This window comes from Anomaloglossus baeobatrachus, chromosome 8 (genome assembly GCF_048569485.1).
Source record: "Anomaloglossus baeobatrachus isolate aAnoBae1 chromosome 8, aAnoBae1.hap1, whole genome shotgun sequence".
NCBI classification, from domain to species: Eukaryota; Metazoa; Chordata; class Amphibia; order Anura; family Aromobatidae; genus Anomaloglossus; species Anomaloglossus baeobatrachus.
This window is the reverse complement of record NC_134360.1, coordinates 30,085,154-30,105,013: the sequence shown is the minus strand read 5'-3', so window position 1 is coordinate 30,105,013 and position 19,860 is coordinate 30,085,154. Positions and strand designations below refer to the sequence as shown.

General features: G+C 45.6%; 1 protein-coding gene across 1 annotated transcript in view; it reads left to right on the top strand.

The window, feature by feature from the left end:
- Positions 1–2,356: 2,356 nt before the first annotated feature.
- FRMD4B (FERM domain containing 4B) overlaps positions 2,357–19,860 on the top strand; it is a 288,020-nt gene continuing 270,516 nt past the window's right edge. Inside the window, exon 1 of the mRNA XM_075321403.1 lies at positions 2,357–2,557. The gene's annotated coding sequence lies outside the window, so the exon portion shown is untranslated. The remainder of the gene's footprint in view (positions 2,558–19,860) is intronic.

The following is a 19,860-nucleotide window of genomic DNA, read 5'->3' as shown; positions in this document are numbered from 1 at the left end:
TCAGGAGCCAGTGGGTAACGTCAGAGTCAGGGGCACAGGCCGTGAAGGGTAATTAAGATTCGGGGTCGACAGACAAGATCAGAACAGTACACTTATGGGAGCCAGAAGAACTTGCTGCAGAACATGAACTAACTACGACTGGCAGCATTCCGGGTGAGGTTGCTCCCTAATGAAGCAGAACAATCACCCGCAATTAGGCGCCTGTGAACAGACCCCTCCCAGCACCAACGCAGGACCCAAGGCCGGGAAACAACCTGTCTACCGGAGCACAATATAACAGAGCATCGGCTCTGCAGGAGAGCAGAGCACTACAAGTCAGAAGCATGACAGAACCTGTCACCAGATTTGTCTTATAAGGGACAAATCTGATGACAGCGTCATAGCGCTCTTGCGCATGCACACTTCTCTCTGCTCTAGGCAGATCAAAGTATTGTACTGCGCATGCAGTTTGTGACCTTTCCCAGCACTTGCACATTACAGTACTTTGCACTGCCCGCAACAGAGCAGAGAGAAGTGCGCATGCGCAGGAGTGCAATGGCGGAATCTATGTGGATGACGTAGGACGCGTCATCCACACAGAGAAGGAAAAGAGGATGGAGATTGCAAGAAGATAGGAGGCGCTGGATTGAGACAAGCGACCCCCATCAGACCAGACCGTCCCGCAGGTGAGTATAATAAAAGCTGTTTTTTATATTATACAGATCAGCCTGGGCTCTTATACACAGCATTCTAGAGTTTCCACCAAATAATACCATGGGGGTCCAAAATTCACAGGCTTGGTCACGTCACTGCCATGTTATGTCAAGTGCCGCAGGACACACCAATGACAATCATTAGGTGAAATGCTGCATGACCAATGTTGCATGATGCCTAAAATGACTGATAGCAGAAAATAATAGAATGCATTCAACTGTACGGCAAGGAGAGGGATGATTAACTTGACGATTAGCAATATTTTGTGGCTAAAAGAATAAGAGCAGGTAAAGCCCCTATAGGGAGGGGTATGCATGATCTGTATCTTCCATATTCATACAACCTGATAACATTGTTCCATTGCTCTTTTTGCGCAGATATTAATAATATTTATAATTTTTGTTTATATAACATCAATATATTCCATGGTACTTTGCATCATAGAGCAATAACACTAATTTTATATATATATATATATATATATATATATATATATATAAAAATATATATCTACATCTACATCTATAAATAATGGCATAAACATCTGCATATCGTAGGAATTATATATAGCAATACATATGTACATACATATACATCATATACAGCGCAGAAGGAACTATAATGTATGAACCAAATCGCTAACAAGAGACAGACCAAACACAAGAGAGAGGCGATCATCGGTTCAACTTTTTTTATTGATATTCATATTATGATTTAGAACATGCGGAAAGGTGATGGGAAGGAGAGAACGGTATACATCACCGCAAACAGTGCAAAAATTGGTAGCAATGTATCTACATCTATGTCTATATATATATATATATATATATATATATATATATATATATATATATATATATATATAAAAATATATATATTTATATCTACATCTATTATGTCTATATATATATGTATATATGTATATATATATATATATATATATATATATATATATATATATATAAATATATAAATATATATATATATATATATATATATATATATATATATATATATGAATTTGTATATTAGCGTTATTACTCTATGATGTAAAATGCCGTGGAATATATTAGCGTTATATAAATAATAATGATAAATATTATTAACATCCATCTATATAATATATATCTATATAGATATACATATATATATATATATATATATATATATATATATCGCTATATACACAGTATATATATATATATATATATATATATATATATATATATATATGTATATAGATAGATACAGATAGATATATGTACACTGTATATGTATGTGTATATGTATGTATGTATATATATATATATATATATATATATATATATGTTTATTTGAAAAATAATGGTTCACACCAACAATCTGATCCCTGGCTTTCCCCATCCTATGGCTGTGCACTGTCTGAGCACTTGGCTTTGCAGTGGTGATTTCCATCCCTGCCAGTGTAATATATAGATTCTGCAGCAGTGATAACCAGGAGGATGAATGGGGTGGGGGGTTCTGTATGTGGAGGAGGGGGCTCAGCCTGGCAGGAGAAGGGCATCCCCTGAGCTGTGACATGCAGGCAGGGATTGCAGTGTGTGACAGCAGCTCTTCTCTCCATGCAGCAGCGGAGGAGGGAGGAGAGGCTGATGTGTGTGGCTTTGTGTAGTGGAGACAGACAGCGATTGAGGGAATAATAGCCAGTGCTGGATGTAGAGGCGTGGTGCACACACTCTCTATGTGTGGTGTCCTCTGGATACACCCAGTGCTGCTGCCTGCACCCCTAACCCTGGACTGCACCCCATGTGCAGCTGCAAGACTGGGGAGCTTGTGAGTGCAAGGACCCCCTGTCCCCACACAGGACCTGCTCAGCAACAAAGAGGTAGGGTCCTATTCTCTATCTGTAGATTGCATGGGGAAATCGTGCAGCTATTGATCGCTTGTTGATGCTTTATAGTTACATTATACATGATGCTCAGGACAATGCAGCGCATTATCCCATGGGACTGCCACAGGGTCACACTCACTCAAGGGACACACTCAAGGGATGCTCATTGTCTGGAAACCAGCAGCCTGGGGGCACTCAGCCTCCTGCATCCTCTGTACATGACAGGCACAACTCTGGCTGCAGACAAGCTGTCCTGTCTGATCACTAACTATTATCAATGGACAGAGGAGCAATTACAGGGACACAATGTAACAAGCGGAGGATTCTACAGAAGCCTGACCCTGACCTCCTGCTACACTGTGCACATCAGCATCATCATCATCATCATTATCATCATTATTATCATCATCATTATTATTATTATTACCATCATTATTATTATTATTATTATTATTATTATTATTATTATTATTATTATTATTATATTTGTATTGATATTATTGTTGTTATATTTATGTGTATTGTTATATATTTATATAATCATTATTAGGAGCTCAAGTCAGCTTTACCCTAGTGAATTATAACAAGTGTGTGCTGCATATTACTCACTGTACTATATCCTATGTATTATACACAGTCATATGGTTACAGGCTAAATCAAATCAGTAGATGGTACTAGAAATGGATGGATAGAAGGATAGATAGATAGATAGATAGAGGGATAGATAGATAGATAGATAGATAGATAGATAGATAGATAGAGGGATAGATAGATAGATGGATAATAGATAGAAAGTAGATATATGGAAGGATAGATAGATAAATAGATAGATAGGAAGGATAGATAGAAGGATAGATAGAAGGATAGATAGATAGATAGATAGATAGATAGATAGATAGATAGATAGGAAGGATAGATAGGAAGAATAGATATATAGATAGATAGGATAGATAGATAGATAGATAGATGGAAGGATAGATATAGATAGATAGAGGGATAGATAGATAGATAGATAGAAGGATACATAGATGGAAGGATGGATAAATAGATAGATGGCAGGATAGATGGATAGATAGATAGATAGAAGGATACATAGATGGAAGGATGGATAAATAGATAGATGGCAGGATAGATGGATAGATAGATAGATAGATAGATAGATAGATAGATAGGAAGAATAGATAGATAGATAGATAGATAGGAAGAATAGATAGATAGATAGAGGGATAAATAGATAGAAGGATAGATAGCTGGAAGAATAGATAATAGATGTAGATTTTAATCATCTTTATCTCTGTAGCGCCAACATATTTCGCAGCGCCTTACAGTTCAGAGGTTGATATTAGTCTCAGATTAGTAAAACATACATAAACAGTAAAATACATATATATATATATATATATATACATAAACCTTACCATTACAAACCCAATCAGTATGCAGAAAGGTGAAAATAGCACAGGAGGAGTGAGAGTGCCAAAACAGACACTGGGAGACAGCATGTGAAAATATATATATTTCTTTCTTTCCTATTTCTCCCTCTCTCTGTGTTATTTTCACCTTTCTCTGTAGGGATAGGGTTTGTAGTTTCGCTAAAGCGGCTCAGTTACAGATTAGGAGTGGGCTGTGACTGCGGACAGTGGATGTGGCTCACTCCCTGCAATCCCTCCATATCCGGGAGAGGCTCTTGTATCCTGTGAGCAATTTGCTAATTTGTTGATTGTTTTCAGCAACTGTTTGATGCCATAGATAGAGGATGGCGGTGCAGATGAGGTCATCCCTGGCCACGAGGGGTTAAACGTTGATGTATGTTAGATCTGATCTGGCTTGTCATACAGTTGTGTCCTCTCTGTTCTCTGTGTCTGCAGTAATCAGATTTCGCTATGTGTGATGTTTGCTGGTGGAGGCATTGTATAGTATCATGTCTGCGGTGCGGTGCGGTTCTGATTCCTACCTATACCGCTCATTCACTGCATCCGGATTGGTAGCATTTTGTTTAGGGGTAACAGTTTGTAGTTAGTTTTTCAACTGCAGACTTGTAGGAATGGAGCATTAGGCTAGATTCACATTTCCGTTGTTTTAAATCCCTCAGGTCCGTCATTGCTACTGAGCGACGGATCCGTCGTTTTTTAGATGTCAACTGATGCAACGGATGTGTTATTATTCCTGTGAACGGAATCCTGTGCAAAAACTGATCCATCGCATCCGTTACATCCGCTAGGCGTCCGTTTTTTGACAGCTCAGTCGGGATCCGTTTGTGTTTGGGACAGCACAGTGGGCGTGCCAAACATGCTGGGCATGCTCAGTAGAGCATGACGGAATCCAGCGGTGGATTCCGTTGTAAGACGGATTACGACGGAATCCAGCACCATAGACATCCATTACAAGCTTGACGGATTGCGACGGATTCGCACAGCGGATGCAACGTAAGGCCATCAGTCGCAATCCGCCACTAATACAAGTCTATGGGAAACAACGGAATCCGCCAAATGGATTCCATTGTTTACCAGAGCCGCGGATTGTGACTGATACAATTTAACGAAAGTGTGAACCTAGCCTTAGTTGGCAGAAATGTCACCAATGCCTGATGTAGAGATAACTTACTGATCTTGGGGTCCCACCACTCGAAACCCCAGAAATCTCAAAGTTGTGGATTTGGAAGCCTGAAATGAAGGCTCTAGAACCCCGTCCAGAATAGTGTGCATTGGCCTCTGCTCCATTCATTGTCTACAGAGCTGTCAAGTGCTGTATTGGCTATTTCTGTTAGTCCCATAGACAATGAATGAAGCAAAGGCCGAGCATGCACACCGCTCCGCTCAGGAGAGGATGCAGAGCCCCATTCTCAGGCTTACAAAGTCCAATCTTGGGATCGCTGGGGGTTCCAGATAAAAGAAGTTATTCCCTATTATGTAAATAGAGGATAACTTGATTTTTGGGTGGAATAATCCAGTAAACGTTATGTTGCCTTTACCTAAATATTATTATTTACCAAATCCGTGGAAGGATTGGCTATAAACTGTTCTATCCATTGGATTATCGCTCTCAGTGGTGATTTTTTTGAGCAATGTACATGGGATATGTTTGTTGGGTTTGCCTAATGGTCCTCTGACGTCTTCTATTTGTAGAGAGAAGGGTCGGACAGATTGGATTTTAATCTCTCTGTAATCCCCTGTTCTTCTGGTACCTGATATGTCTGGCAGTCACTTGTTTCTTGGGCTGATTGAAAAAAAAAAATACACGATCTTCCAATCCAAGTGTTAAAGGGATTGTCCAGTACTTTTACATTGATAGGCTATCCTTAGGAGAGGTCATCAATGTTTGATCGGCCGGGGTCCGACACCCGGTACCTACACTTATCAGCTGTTCTTGTTGTTGTCTGCCACTTTTACATTAAAAACCTATCCTTAGGAGAGGTCATCAAAGTTGGATCGGCTGGGGTCTGACACCCGCACTCCCGTTGATCAGCTGTATCCGGTGCAGCCTCTACCTGTGGCTAGAAATGCTCAGTTCCGGAGCTGCCCCATCTTCTGAGAAAGGCCACAGCCGGGTACTGTCACGGGGTGTGAGGGGGATAGCAAGGGACCAGGGCTCCTAGACTGGCCCTCAGGCTAGAGGGCCCTAGCTGTCGGAAATCCCAGAGATACCTCTAATGGTGAAGATGTCTGGACCGCCTTCCTTGCCCTGTTCCTGGCAAAACCTAATCTTATACCCCCTCTCCCCCACACCAAAGAAGGATTGGGACAGGAGTGGTTGCACCCACAGATATAAACAAATGGGAAAACCAAAACACTATTTCACAGCTAGTATACACGGAGATATAAGACAATGCGTTATAAGGAGGAAATAACCAGACGATGAGAGGATTTCCATAGCACACAATAAATCACCAGCAACTGGAACACAACAGCACACGGACCGGTTTAACAAAAGCTATAGTCGACATGGGAAGACAGGCTCAACCACCTTAAAAAGGCGGGGAGTAACTGTGATAGATCTCCCATAACATATGATCCAAGAGGTAACCAGCAGGCTAGCAGAGATTTAACTCTTGCAAGCCCGAACACTAATGAGCACACAGCTGGTTGATGCCCGAGCCTATACCAACTCAGAAGCACCAGAGAAGGCATAGTGTGCAGTGTCAGATTCTTCAGTGTGAACAGCATCAGATGCCGCCATGACACTGGGCGAGTTTAGAGCCAAACACCATGTGACGGGTACTGCACATCCGTCTGGCACTCAAATCAATAGGAGGTGGATGTGCAGTACCTGGCCGCGGCTACAACCAGTTGACGGCACAGCTCCGGTACTGAGCATTGCAAGCCATAGTCTGCCACCACCGGTACCAAGAACTGCTGATCGGCAGGGGTGCCGGGTGTCGGACCCCGGCTGATCAGACATTGATAACCTATCCTAAGGATAGGTCTTCAGTGTAGAAGTAGTGGACAACCCCTTTAACTTTTCTACTTCTAAAGCAAGATACCAATAATGTCTGCGGAATTAAAAGGATCGGAGAGGACTAATTCACCATGTATGATCCATGTTTCTGCCATTGCTACCCCTTTACTAAGGGACTGCCAGGCCTCATATACTTTATATTGCAGAGGATCTTATAATTTACTGGTGGATCCTCCAACAAAACTCTAATGTCAATGTCTTTTTCTACCCCGACATCATCTGTTTTGGAGATTTATTGGCTCCCATACACATTAGGTGGTCGGCCAGTCGTGCCTACCTTAGTGTTTGCTATGATGGCGGGATTGCTCGAACTGGTGGAAATTGGTTTGGTTAGTCTTAAAGGGTGAACATTCAGAGAGGACTCTTTGGTGGTAAGGCCAAATTCATTCGAGGGCTGCCTAGCTCAGGAGAGAAACCTTAAGACCTGTGTGTACTTGAGCAATTAGGTGGCCATAGATGTGCGATATCTAATTGCCATCACTTAGTCCTAAATAACTCCAAATATCCATGCACACTCAGTTTGGCCTAGCGTGCATGTGTTCTACATAGCGAAAAGAGAGTAACCTGCAATTGGATGCTTCTCTTTTGAAAACAAAAGATCAGACATATTGAAATTCAGCATGCCTGATCCCTTATTATACCACACATTAGGTGGTTGTACAGTATAGCCAAGATCGGAGGGTTTATCCAACCTTAGAAAAAAATGGTCCAAACCTACGATATCGGCAGGACCAGCTGCCTATCTAATGTTTATGTGTAACTCCCTATTCATCCCCGATATATGATTTTGGGTTAAATAAGTGTGATGCAGTCTCTACTTATGAGCAGAATGGATGGAAGAGTAATCAGGAAAGTAGTCAGGTCTGGTAACGGGAGGACGCGTATGAGCTCAAGATGTCAACGGAGGCATAGTCAGGATAATATCCGAGGGTCAGAAATCCAGGAGAGCACGTAAAAGGTTCAGGGAGAAAACAGAGATGTGGTCAGGTAACGGTCCGAGGTCAGAAGGCAGGAGATCACGTCTGGAAAAGGGAACGGGCAGAGAAAAGTCAAATATCAATCCGGGGTCAGAACACCGAGATCAGAACACTAGCAGAGGCAACAGCACAACAACAGAACCAGAAAACACAACTGGCAAAGTTCTGGGTGAGCATGCTCAGTAAGAAGCCTGAGCAATTACCAGTAAGGAGAAACAGCTGAGTAATCAGTACCAACATGGAATCCTGCGCTGTCAAACAAGCTGCTAGCTCAGTAACTCAGGAAGGCGCAGCAGAACATCTCCAAAGGCAAGATGCTCTGCACAGAGGAATAGTAACGGTCAGGAATGTAATTTAGGAAAATGCAGCAGAGCATCTTCTATTCTGCAAGATGCTCTGCACAGAGGAATCGTGACAATAAGGATCTTTATTGTTGAATTCTAATGTCTTCTTTTTGTTGGAGGCAAGCTGCTTCCAGAGGAGTCCAGGAGTGACTTAGGGGTACTTTGCATGCTGCGACATTGCTAGCATCGGCTAGCGATGCCGAGCGCGATAGTACCCACCCCCATCGCACATGCAATATCTTGTGATAGCTGCCGTAGCGAACATTATCGCTACGGCAGCTTCACACGCACTTACCTGCCCTGCGACGTCGCTCTGGCCGGCGATCCGCTTTCTTCCTAAAGCGGCGGGTCGTGCGGCGTTACAGCGACGTCACACGGCAGGCAGCCAATAGAAGCGGAGGGGCGGAGATGAGCGGGACGTAAACATCCCGCCCACCTCCTTCCTTCCACATAGCCGGTGGAGGCAGGTAAGGAGATGTACCTCGCTCCTGCGGCTTCATACACAGCGATCTGTGCTGCCGCAGGAACGAGGAAAAGCATTGTATCTCCTATTGGTGCGAAATTATGGAAATGACCGACACTACACAGATCACCGATTTATGACGCTTTTGCGATCGTTTATCGGTGCTTCTAGGCTTTACACGTTGCGACGTCGTTACCGGCGCCGGATGTGCGTCACTTTCGATTTGACCCCGACGAGATCGCAGTAGCGATGTCGCAACGTGCAAAGTACCCCTTAGACTTACTACTGAACACATGCATGCTCTGTTGACCTAAGTGTGCATGTGTACGGGAGTCAAGAGATATAGTTAATGGGAAATAGAAATATTTTCCTGCTACAGGCCCAAAAAGAGTAAGAAAATACTGCAGGCCAGCCCTTGCTACAATGGGGTCAAGCAAGGAAGAAATCGACTCTGTGTAGTCTTGGGTTTGCCCAAAAAATACAATGAGTGAAGCATTAGCTTGAAGGAGAGCCATGTAACGACCATTATCCAGAAGTCTATTCTCCAATATCTTCACTTTAAGAGTACCAATCAATGTGGTGATAAAAGCTTTTTCTTGAGGAGGTGCTAAAAGCACCATAGGCCATTCTTAGAATAAAGCACATACAGTAGAGTCACCCAACGGGGAAGCTCGGGGAATTGAAGAAGTGTTTTGTATTCCCGGGTCGGAAGCGAGCAATGACTTATTCATGATGATTGTCTACATGCATTAATCAAGCGATTTGTCTTTCCAGACCTGTTAATGTAAACAGCACGGATTATACCGGAGCCCCCCCCCGCCCCCCCCGTCTGCTCCGTGGTCGACAGTATGAGGACTGGGAATAGCTAATATTCGTGTATGATGAGTCGTCATTACTGCATGTGACGCTGCGGGTTCATTCCTCTCTCCAGTTAGCGGTTGGAAGTTAATTGTGCAAAGAAAAGACATGTTTATTTAGGACTCGCTGGCAGGAGCACAAAGGCTCTTCCTATACGTAATGACAGAGTAGGAGACAGCGCTTAGGATATTGCGAGCCTTCAGCTTTAACGTACAGGAAACACTTCCTGCTGGAACTATTTTGGTGCAGGAGTCTTATTTGTTTAAATTAATGTTTATAGGAAAGTGTTTGTGGTTATGTGTGTTGCTATTTTGATTTTGTACATTTCTGAGGCTGCATGTACTCATGGTTCATATTCCGTCTTAGATGTGGAGACATATATCAGCCGATAGACGTGGAGACATATATCAGCCTTTAGACCTGGAGACATATCAGCAGATAGACGTGGAGACATATATCAGCCGTTAGACGTGGAGACATATTTCAGCCTTTAGACCTGGAGACATATCAGCCGATAGACGTGGAGACATATATCAGCCTTTAGACCTGGAGACATATCAGCAGATAGACGTGGAGACATATATCAGCCGTTAGACGTGGAGACATATATCAGACGACAGACGTGGAGATATATATCAGCCAACAGACGTGGAGACATATATCAGCCGACAGACGTGGAGACGTATATTAGCCAATAGACGTGGAGACATATATCAGCCGATAGACTTGGAGACATATATCAGCCGATAGATGTGGAGACATATATCAACCGATAGACGTGGAGACATATATCACCTGTTAGACGTGGAGAAATATATCAGCCATTACATGTGGAGACATATATCAGCTAATAGACGTGGAGACATATATCAGCCATTAGACGTGGAGACATATATCAGCCGTTAGACGTGTAGACATATATCAGCCGTTAGACGTGGAGACATATATCAGCCGACAGACGTGGAGCCATATATCAACCTATAGATTGTTATAGTTGCCTTTGCATATGGCTGTGTGCATTCCATCTAAAATTCACTGTTTAAAGAGCTTCTTAAAGGAGCTGTCCAGATCTAAGTTTAAATTAAAGTTTATAGGAAAGTGTATGTGGTTATGTGTGTTGCTATTTTAATGTAGTATATTTCTGAGGCTGCATGTCCTTATGGTTCATATTCCATCCTAGATGTGGAGACATATATCAGCCGATAGACGTAGAGACATACATCAGCCGATAGACGTGGCGACATATATCAGCCGATAGACATGGAGACATATATGAGCTGACAGACGTGGAGACATATATCAGCCGTTAGACATGGAGACATATATCAGCTGTTAGACGTGAAGACATATATCAGCCGACAGACGTGGAGACATATATCAGGCCATAGACGTGGAGATATATATCAGCCATTAGACGTGCAGACATATATCAGCCGTTAGATGTGGAGACATATATCAGCCGATAGACATGGAGACATATATCAGCCATTAGACATGGAGACATATATCAGCCATTAGACATGGAGACATATATCAACCTATAGATTGTTATAGTTGCCTTTGCATATGGCTGTGTGCATTCCATCTAAAATTCCATGTTTAAAGAGCTTCTTAAAGGAGCTGTCCAGATCTAAGTTTAAATTAAAGTTTATAGAAAAGTGTATGTGGTTATGTGTGTTGCTATTTTAATGTTGTACATTTCTGAGGCTGTATGTCCTCATGGTTCATATTCCGTCCTAGATGTGGAGACATATATCAGCCGATAGACGTAGACATATATCAGCCGACAGCCGTGGAGACATATATCAGACAATAGATGTGTAGACATATATCAGACGACAGACGTGGAGACATATATCAGCCAATAGACATGGAGAGATATATTAGCCGACAGACGTGGAGATATATATCAACCTATAGATTGTTATAGTTGCTGTCCAGGTCTAAGATTAAATTAAGGTTTATAGGAAAGTGTATGTGGTTATGTGTGTTGCTATTTTAATGTTGTACATTTATCAGCCTATAGACATGGCGACATATCTCAGCCGATAGACGTGGAGACATATATCAGCCGATAGACGTGGAGACATATATCAGCCGATAGATGTGGAGACATATATCAGTCGATAGACGTGGAGACATATATCAACCAACAGATGTGGAGACATATATCAGCTGATAGATGTGGAGACATATATCAGGCATTAGATGTGGAGACATAGATCAGCCGACAGACGTGGAGACATATATCAGGCATTAGACGGGAGACATATATCAGCCGATAGACGTGGAGACATATCAGCCTTTAGACGTTGAGACATATATCAGTCGACAGACTTGGAGACATATATCAGCCTATAGCTTGTTACAGTTGCATTTGCATATGGCTCTGTGCATTCCATCTAAAATTCACTGTTTAAAGGGCTTCTTAAAGGAGCTGTCCAGCTCTAAGATATTGATGACCTATCTATCAAATTGATGTGGGTCCAACTTCCATTATCAGCTGTGGACCTAGTAACAGCTGATCAGCGGAGATTCCCAATGTTGTGACAATAATTACTTCTTCCAAAGATCAATATTTTAAGACCCCCATACACATTAAAGTGGCAATATCAGCAGGATAATGTGTATGGGGGCCTCCTGTCTCTCCCTAGACATATAATTTCGGCACTGGTGGACACAGACAGAAACGGGCCCCTGTGCAATAACAATATATGGCCCCTTTGCAGCCGAGAAGCTCATCGAAATGCACAATTCCTCCTACTTTGGAGGTACAAATGGGCCCCCCAACCTTTTAGACCCCTGCACCAATTATATATCTGCCCTTGAATGCCGGAGCAGAGAAGGATCAGGCATGTTGGATTTTCAGTGGCGGATCTTTTCGTCCTCCAGGAGGTAGGCGGCTGCCAGGGGAGTCAGGCAGGAGCCCTCTCGTAGAGGCACTCGGGCGTGTTTAGCCAAGCCGAATGTTCCTGTATCTGTGGGAGTCGCTGTTAACCAGATGATAGTTTGGCCAACAGCTTTCTAATGGGGCCCAAAAGGTTAGGTTGCCCATTCCTACCTCCAAAGTAGGAGTACAGTAACTGCGCATTGTGAGGAACTCTTAGGCTGCAAAGGACCCATATATTGTTTTGGGGCCCTTTTTCTGTCTGTGTCCACCAGTGCCAACATTGTATGTCTAGGGAGAGACAGGAGGCCGCCATACACAATTTAGTGCTGGGCAACCCCTTTTAGTTGGCCAGCGCCATGAAATAATTGTCAATTGAATGCTTGCTCCTGTTGACCCCTCAATAAGCATATTTTTTTTTAATGGGAGAGGGAAATAAACTAATGCAGTCACTTTTTGTGACAGCGCATCTTCCATAGAAACAGAGGATAAGGCATGTTGAATATCTAATGTGCCGCCCCCACGTCAGCAGCCGGGCGCTGCTCAGATTCGGATCCGCGGTGGCTCGAGGGGCGTCCGGACCCGGGGGTCGTGCGGCCACTCAAATAAAGGGGGTATTTACAGGGGATTGTGTATTTAAAGTTTGTGACGCCATCCGTGGTGTGTGGTAAGGTGGAGTACCACCGCTGCCTCTGGGAGTACCCGGTGGCGATGGTGTGAGCAGCTAGGTGTTTAACCCCTCCACGGGTAGGGGGTATGCCCCGGGACTCGGTGATGGTGATGGGTGATGGTGCCGTTGAGGAGGTAGGGGTCACTTGTGTACTCACACAGTCCAATAACGCTGACACCGACAACTGTGGTAAACCAAAGTTCTGGACACCGCTGCCGCTGAGGGGGAGCACGTCTGGGTCCCATTTCTTGTGGTGTTGCCTAATGATCTGTGACCTTTCCCTTGGCACCTTGTTCTCTTCTAGTTGGCCCCTATAGCTTGAAACTAATCAGGTCCCGCTCCCTAGTGTGGATAACTGAGGGAGCTTGCTCTCAGGGTTCATGCTTGGGATTTCCTGGACCGTTTGTGTGGAAAGTCCTATTTCTCTCGTTGCGCTAGTACTCCGATTTTGGAGTGGGTGGAGAGCGGATCTTGAAGGCTCCGTTCTCGTCGGGTGAATTGTCAGGTTGCCTGAAGCTACTCCCTGACCTAGGGTCCATGTACCCCGTCGTGCCCTGATCCCAGCCCAATGATGTTACAAGGCCACCACAACAATGCCGTGCACCTTGTCACGATTCCTTGCGACCGGGGTTCCAGCTTCTACCAGGCCCAGACCACCGTCTGCCACCTAGTACTCCCAAGGAGCCCAGCTCCTGACCTCCTCTCTCCTTCACCTCCAACACTACACTGGCCTTCTCCTGACACTCCTGACCTCCCCTTACCAACCCCCCAAGTGGGCGACCCTATTCCACTCAGGCCGTCCACTGGTGTGTCTGGAGGGTGTGGTGCAAAGTGTTCCTAGGATTTTGATTAGCTGGTTTTGGCAACACCATTGGTCAGGGACCCTTAACCAAGGAGGAGATGGATATTGCACAGAAGGGCAGATTGCACAATACCCTGTGATGACCTGATAGACCATGGCGTCACACTAACATGCCCAATTATTCTTTCCCCTGCATCAGCCATATGAGAAGTCAAGAAGCCAAGTTTTGTCTAATATGTGTAAGGCCCCCTTCACACGTACGTGAAAAACCACGCACGTTTTTCACGCACGTGTCAGAGGTCCGTTTTGCCCTCCGTGACCCGTGTTTATGGGCTACGCGTGTTCTCCGTGTGTTATCCGTGATAACACACGGAGAACGGGAACTTTCTACTCACCTGTCCCTGGCGTCGCTGTCCGTGATGCTGATCTTCGGTCTCTGGTCCTGCTGACTCCCCGCTGCTGTCGCTTCCGGCCGCAATGAAGTGAATATTCAATGAGCATAATGAGCGGCGGTCGGCAGCAAGTGACAGCAGCGGCAGAGACAGCAGGGCTGGAGAAGGTGAGTAAAGGTTTTTTTTTCACGCAGACACATGTGTTTTCTCCGGTGCGTGTCACACAGGATGGTGGAGCTGAGAGCTGACAGCTCCACACTCCACCATTCTGTTTGAATCTATCTGGATACAGTTTACAGTGGGACATGCCGCCACCATCTTGGATCTGAGACATTTGGAAGCCATGGACAGAGCGAGGATACATGGTCAGGTGGGGCACGGCTTACATTTCTATGTGGCTCATAGAGGGGATTCTTAGCCACCAATCAGAGTCCATGTTTATTATTATAATTTGTTTTGTATTTATTACCCGTTGGTGTCCCGCCCCGCACTCGGCTGCAGCTGAGCCGCTCGGATCCGGGCTCGTTGGTGGGTGGCTCGAGCGCCTCCGGACCCGGGGTCACTTCGCTCTAAAAGGGGATGCTGGCACTTTTGGTGGGGGTTAGGTAGGCGCACGGCCGCAGCCGCGCTTGAGTTCGTGACGCCACCCACGGGATGTGGTGAAGGTAGACACCACCGCTGCAGTTACGGGGCAGCCAGGGGAGATGTTATGCAGCAAGATGTTAACCCCTTGGTGGGCAGGGTTGGTGGACCCGGGTCCCGTTGGGGTTAGCTGGGCGGTGCAGGGTGGTGCGCGGCCGGATGGCACTGTTGTACTCACTGTTATTGACACACACAAGTCTCTGGTAAACCAAGTTGATGGTGGTCGGTGCCCGCAACCGGCTGCATCTGGTCCCCCACCCGGTTCGGTGGTCCTGGCCTTTCTCCTGCACCGTGTTGTGTATCTGTGGACTGCCTGCGCTTCAGCTGTGTGTATGTCGGGAGAGCCCTTTTGCCCGCAGACGCTGACCCGTGGGATCTCTCTGCCTGTGTGGTGGCTTTCTATCCCCCTCGGTGGGCTGTTGTCTTCAGTCGGGACTTGGGTGGAAAAGGACCTATAGTCCAGACCGCAATCAGTTAATTAACTCAGTTCAGTGGATTCTGGACCTTGTTTCAGGGTCTGAGTACCAACCTTTGTGCTCCGGTTTCCGAGTCAGTTCCCCGGGTCGGTACCGGCGGGCCACTACCCTGTTCCGGTCCACCATGGTTCCACCGAGCTGTCTTCCCGGCTCCTGCAGGCTAAGGCCATCGTATGCCCCCTAGCCAAGGTACCAGGGCTACGACCTGTCAGACTGCTGCAGACCTGACACACAGGCTTGCTTCCACTCTCCTTCACTCCACTCACTGATCTCACTCTGTGTTTCCTGCCTCAGGCCCTTTGAACTCCTCGGTGGGCGTGGCCAACCGCCTTGCTCCGCCCCCTGGTGTGTCCATCAAGCACTGAGAGAGGTGACTAGGTTTTACTGGTTGGCTGATGTTACCTTATTGGGGGACAGGTGTAATGCGGGGGTCTACCTGTGACTACCTGGCTAGTCCAGGGCGTCACATTGGCACCAACATACTCCGTAGAATTGCACACAGTCCTTTCCCCAGTGGTGGCTCACAATCCACATATACAACAGAATCAATTTCGAAGGGAGCCAGTTAACCTACAAGTACATATTTTTTTTTGGAATATGGTAGAAAATTTGGGAAAATAAAAATAAAATGTATTGCTACAAGTAACAAGGATACATCTGCCTTATTTTTTATCTACTCCTTTCACATTGTACTGTGTTATAAATATCTTTTCAGGCCAGACTGCTGCAATGGATCATGCAACAAAAACACAGTGGGATTTAATTAACACCTTTACTTCTTGGGAGAATGTACATTTTCTGTCCGTCATTTAACAAAAGATTGAAATAGCTGCGTTAAGTGATTTTCAACATTTAGCCGCGTGAAAAATAAAAGTTTAAAGATCACTTTATCTGCAGGGATGAAACCACTTGGCGGCGGGTGACATAGTTGGTGCCTATTGGCAAACTCTCTTAGAACGTCCGCGAAGCTCTCAAACAAGGAGACCCCCTTTTCGAAAAGAGTTGGCAAATCTCTCAAATGTTGCAAATGAAGCTTGGAAAGGAGCACACTCCCCCCAAAATTTTGGGGCTGAAACATAGAGCTCTGGTTTCATCTTCATCTACCATAAAGGGTTAAATATATGGTGCCATTAATCACCATCTTCCAAAAAAGAGTTTTGGCAACTTGTTAACACTAGAAATCCCAGAAATTTCGAGTTCCCCCCTGAAGTCCCGAAAGAGGGTCAAATGACCCTTAGGGGTACTGTTCACATAGCGAGATCGCTGCTCAGTCACGGTTTTTGTGACGCACCATTGTGACCTCATTAGCGATCTCGCTGTGTGTGACACTGAGCAGCGATCTGGCCCCTGCTGTGAGATCGCTGCTCGTTACACACAGTGCTGGTTCATTTTTGGACGTTGCTCTGCCGCTGTGAAGCACACATCGCTGTGTGTGACAGCGAGAGAGCAACGATTTGAATGTGCAGGGAGCAGGAGCCGGCGTCTGGCAACCTGTGGTAAGCTGTAACAAGGTAAATATCTGGTAACCAAGCAAAGCCGTTTGCTTGGTTACCCGATATTTACCTTGGTTAGTAGCGTCCGCCGCTCTCAAGCTGTCAGTGCCGGCTCCCTGCTCCCTGCACAAGTAGCCGGACTACACATCGGGTAGATAAGCAAAGCGGTTTGCTTATTAACCCGATGTGTACTCTGGCTAGGAGTGCAGGGAGCCAGCGCTAAGTGGTGTGCGCTGGTAACCAAGGTAAATATCGGGTAACCAAGTGCATAGTTACCCGATATTTACCTTAGTTACCAAGCGCAGCATCGCTTCCACGCGTCGCTGCTGGCTGGGGGCTGGTCACTGGTCGCTGGTGAGATCTGCCTGATTGACAGCTCACAAGCGACCATGTAGCGATGCACCAGCGATCCTGACCAGGTCAGATCGCTGGTGGGATCGCTGGAGCGTCGCTAAAGTGTGACGGTACCCAAACTGTAATTAAAGGCCCCGTCACACTAAGCAACATCGCTAGCAACATCGCTGCTAACGAACAACTTTTGTGACGTTGCTAGCGATGTTGCTGTGTGTGACATCCAGCAACAACCTGGCCCCTGCTGTGAGGTCGTTGGTTGTTGCTGAATGTCCTGGGCCATTTTTTAGTTGTTGCTGTCCCGCTGTGAAGCACAGATCGCTGTGTGTGACAGCGAGACAGCAACAACTAAATGTGCAGGCAGCAGGAGCCGGCTTCTGCGGAGGCTGGTAACCAATGTAAACATCGGGTAACCAAGAAGCCCTGTCCTTGGTTACCCGATATTTACCTTTGATACCAGCCTCCTCCGCTCTCACTGTCAGTGCCGGCTCCTGCTCTGTGCACATGTAGCTGCAGCACACATCGGGTTAATTAACCCGATGTGTGCTGTAGCTAGGAGAGCAGGGAGCCAGCGCTAAGCAGTGTGCGCTGCTCCCTGCTCTGTGCACATTTAGCTGCAGCACACATCGGGTTAATTAACCCGATGTGTGCTGTAACTAGGAGAGCAAGGAGCCAGCGCTAAGCATTGTGCGCTGCTCCCTGCTCTGTGCACATTTAGCTGCAGCACACATCGGGTAATTAACCCGATGTGTGCTCTAACTAGGAGAGCAAGGAGCCAGCGCTCAGTGTGCGCTGCTCCCTGCTCTCTGCACGTGTAGCTCCGTGCGGTGGTAACCAAGGTAAATATCGGGTTGGTTACCCGATATTTACCTTAGTTACTAAGCGCAGCATCTTCCACGCGGCGCTGGGGGCTGGTCACTGGTTGCTGGTGAGCTCACCAGCAACTTGTGTAGCGACGCTCCAGCGATCCCTGCCAGGTCAGGTTGCTGGTGGGATCGCTGGAGCGTCGCAGTGTGACATCTCACCAGCAACCTCCTAGCAACTTACCAGCGATCCCTATCGTTGTTGGGATCGCTGGTAAGTTGCTTAGTGTGACTGGACCTTAAGGCCATTACTGTCGCACCACAGGAGGTTGGAAAACAACAACCTCCTGTGGTGCGACAGTAATGGCCTTAATTAAAGAACAAAAGACGGTGATAGCTAAAATCCTTCAGGTCATTTGACCCATCTCTGGGTTCCAATGGTAGAAATGTTAAATGACCCCTCTCTGGCACTTCTAGTGTTAAAGGTTATCTGTCAGCAGGTTTTTGCTATGTAAGCTGAGCACAGCATTCTGCAAGGCTTAAAACAGAGAATTCAGGGATGCCAGTCTTGTCAAGGTCTGGTCTCTTGTTTATATGCTATGTTTGTTTAAGCAGCAGGACTTCTCATTGCTGGGACTACAATGTCACATGCACAACAGTCCGGAACACCCCCTTCTCTGATTGACAACTGACTGTCAATGAACAATTTCTATTGAGAGCCTGGTGTGGGCGGGCACCGCTCTCTCAGCTCTACTGCATTGCTAAGTCTAAAAATTCTGATTGTGTCAAAACTACTGAACCCATTAATCTAAGTGATACATCGTTGGATTCAGCATCTTTTTGCCTACATCATGCAGCTCTCAGATAATGTAGCAAAAGCCTGCTGACAGATTCCCTTTAAGCAAAAAAATAGGGACCAACTAAGAAGGTTCTGGACCCATGCAAATTTGACCAATTTAGTTGTGACTCTAATTAATGCCATTTCTAAGCACTTCTAGGAAGCTGACATATGAGATGCTGGTTGTGGGCATGGTAAAATTAAAAACAGAATTTGTTTTTGACTAGTTGGTCCTGCAAAGCCACCGGTGATCAACATCTCCCTTAATGTCACAGGAAAGGCTAGAAAAGCTCCACATTGTGAGGATACCATAAGCCAAGCACCCCCTTTCCCCTACGAGTATTTGCCAACTTTCCAAAAATGTCTGGGAGGGTCCTAGGAAAAGAGGGAGACTTCCCGGATTTCGGTAATAGTTGGCAAATCTCCCGATTGCTGCAATGATTCCGGAAGGTTTCTTGTGCTTCTTCTGAAATCCAAAACAAGAAAGCCTACGGAGACACCATCACATGTTTCTCAACACTGGCAGGAAACTAGCCAGGTCTTTCACCGGGAAGGAACAACCATGGGAAGGGCAGTCTCTAGTCAAGGAGACCACCTATGCCAAACATGGTATCCATCCACAGACAGCTGTTTCGGGGTATTTGCCCCTCATTATTGTGGAGTAGGAAACTGGCTAGTGGGAGCAATGCCTAGTAGAAGACTACATAAGCAAGGATGGTTGACCTTATGGAGATCAACATCCACACCGCGGAGACACCATCACATGTTTCTCAACACTGGCAGGAAACTAGCCAGGTCTTTCACCGGGAAGTAACAACCATGGGAAGGGCAGTCTCCAGTCAAGG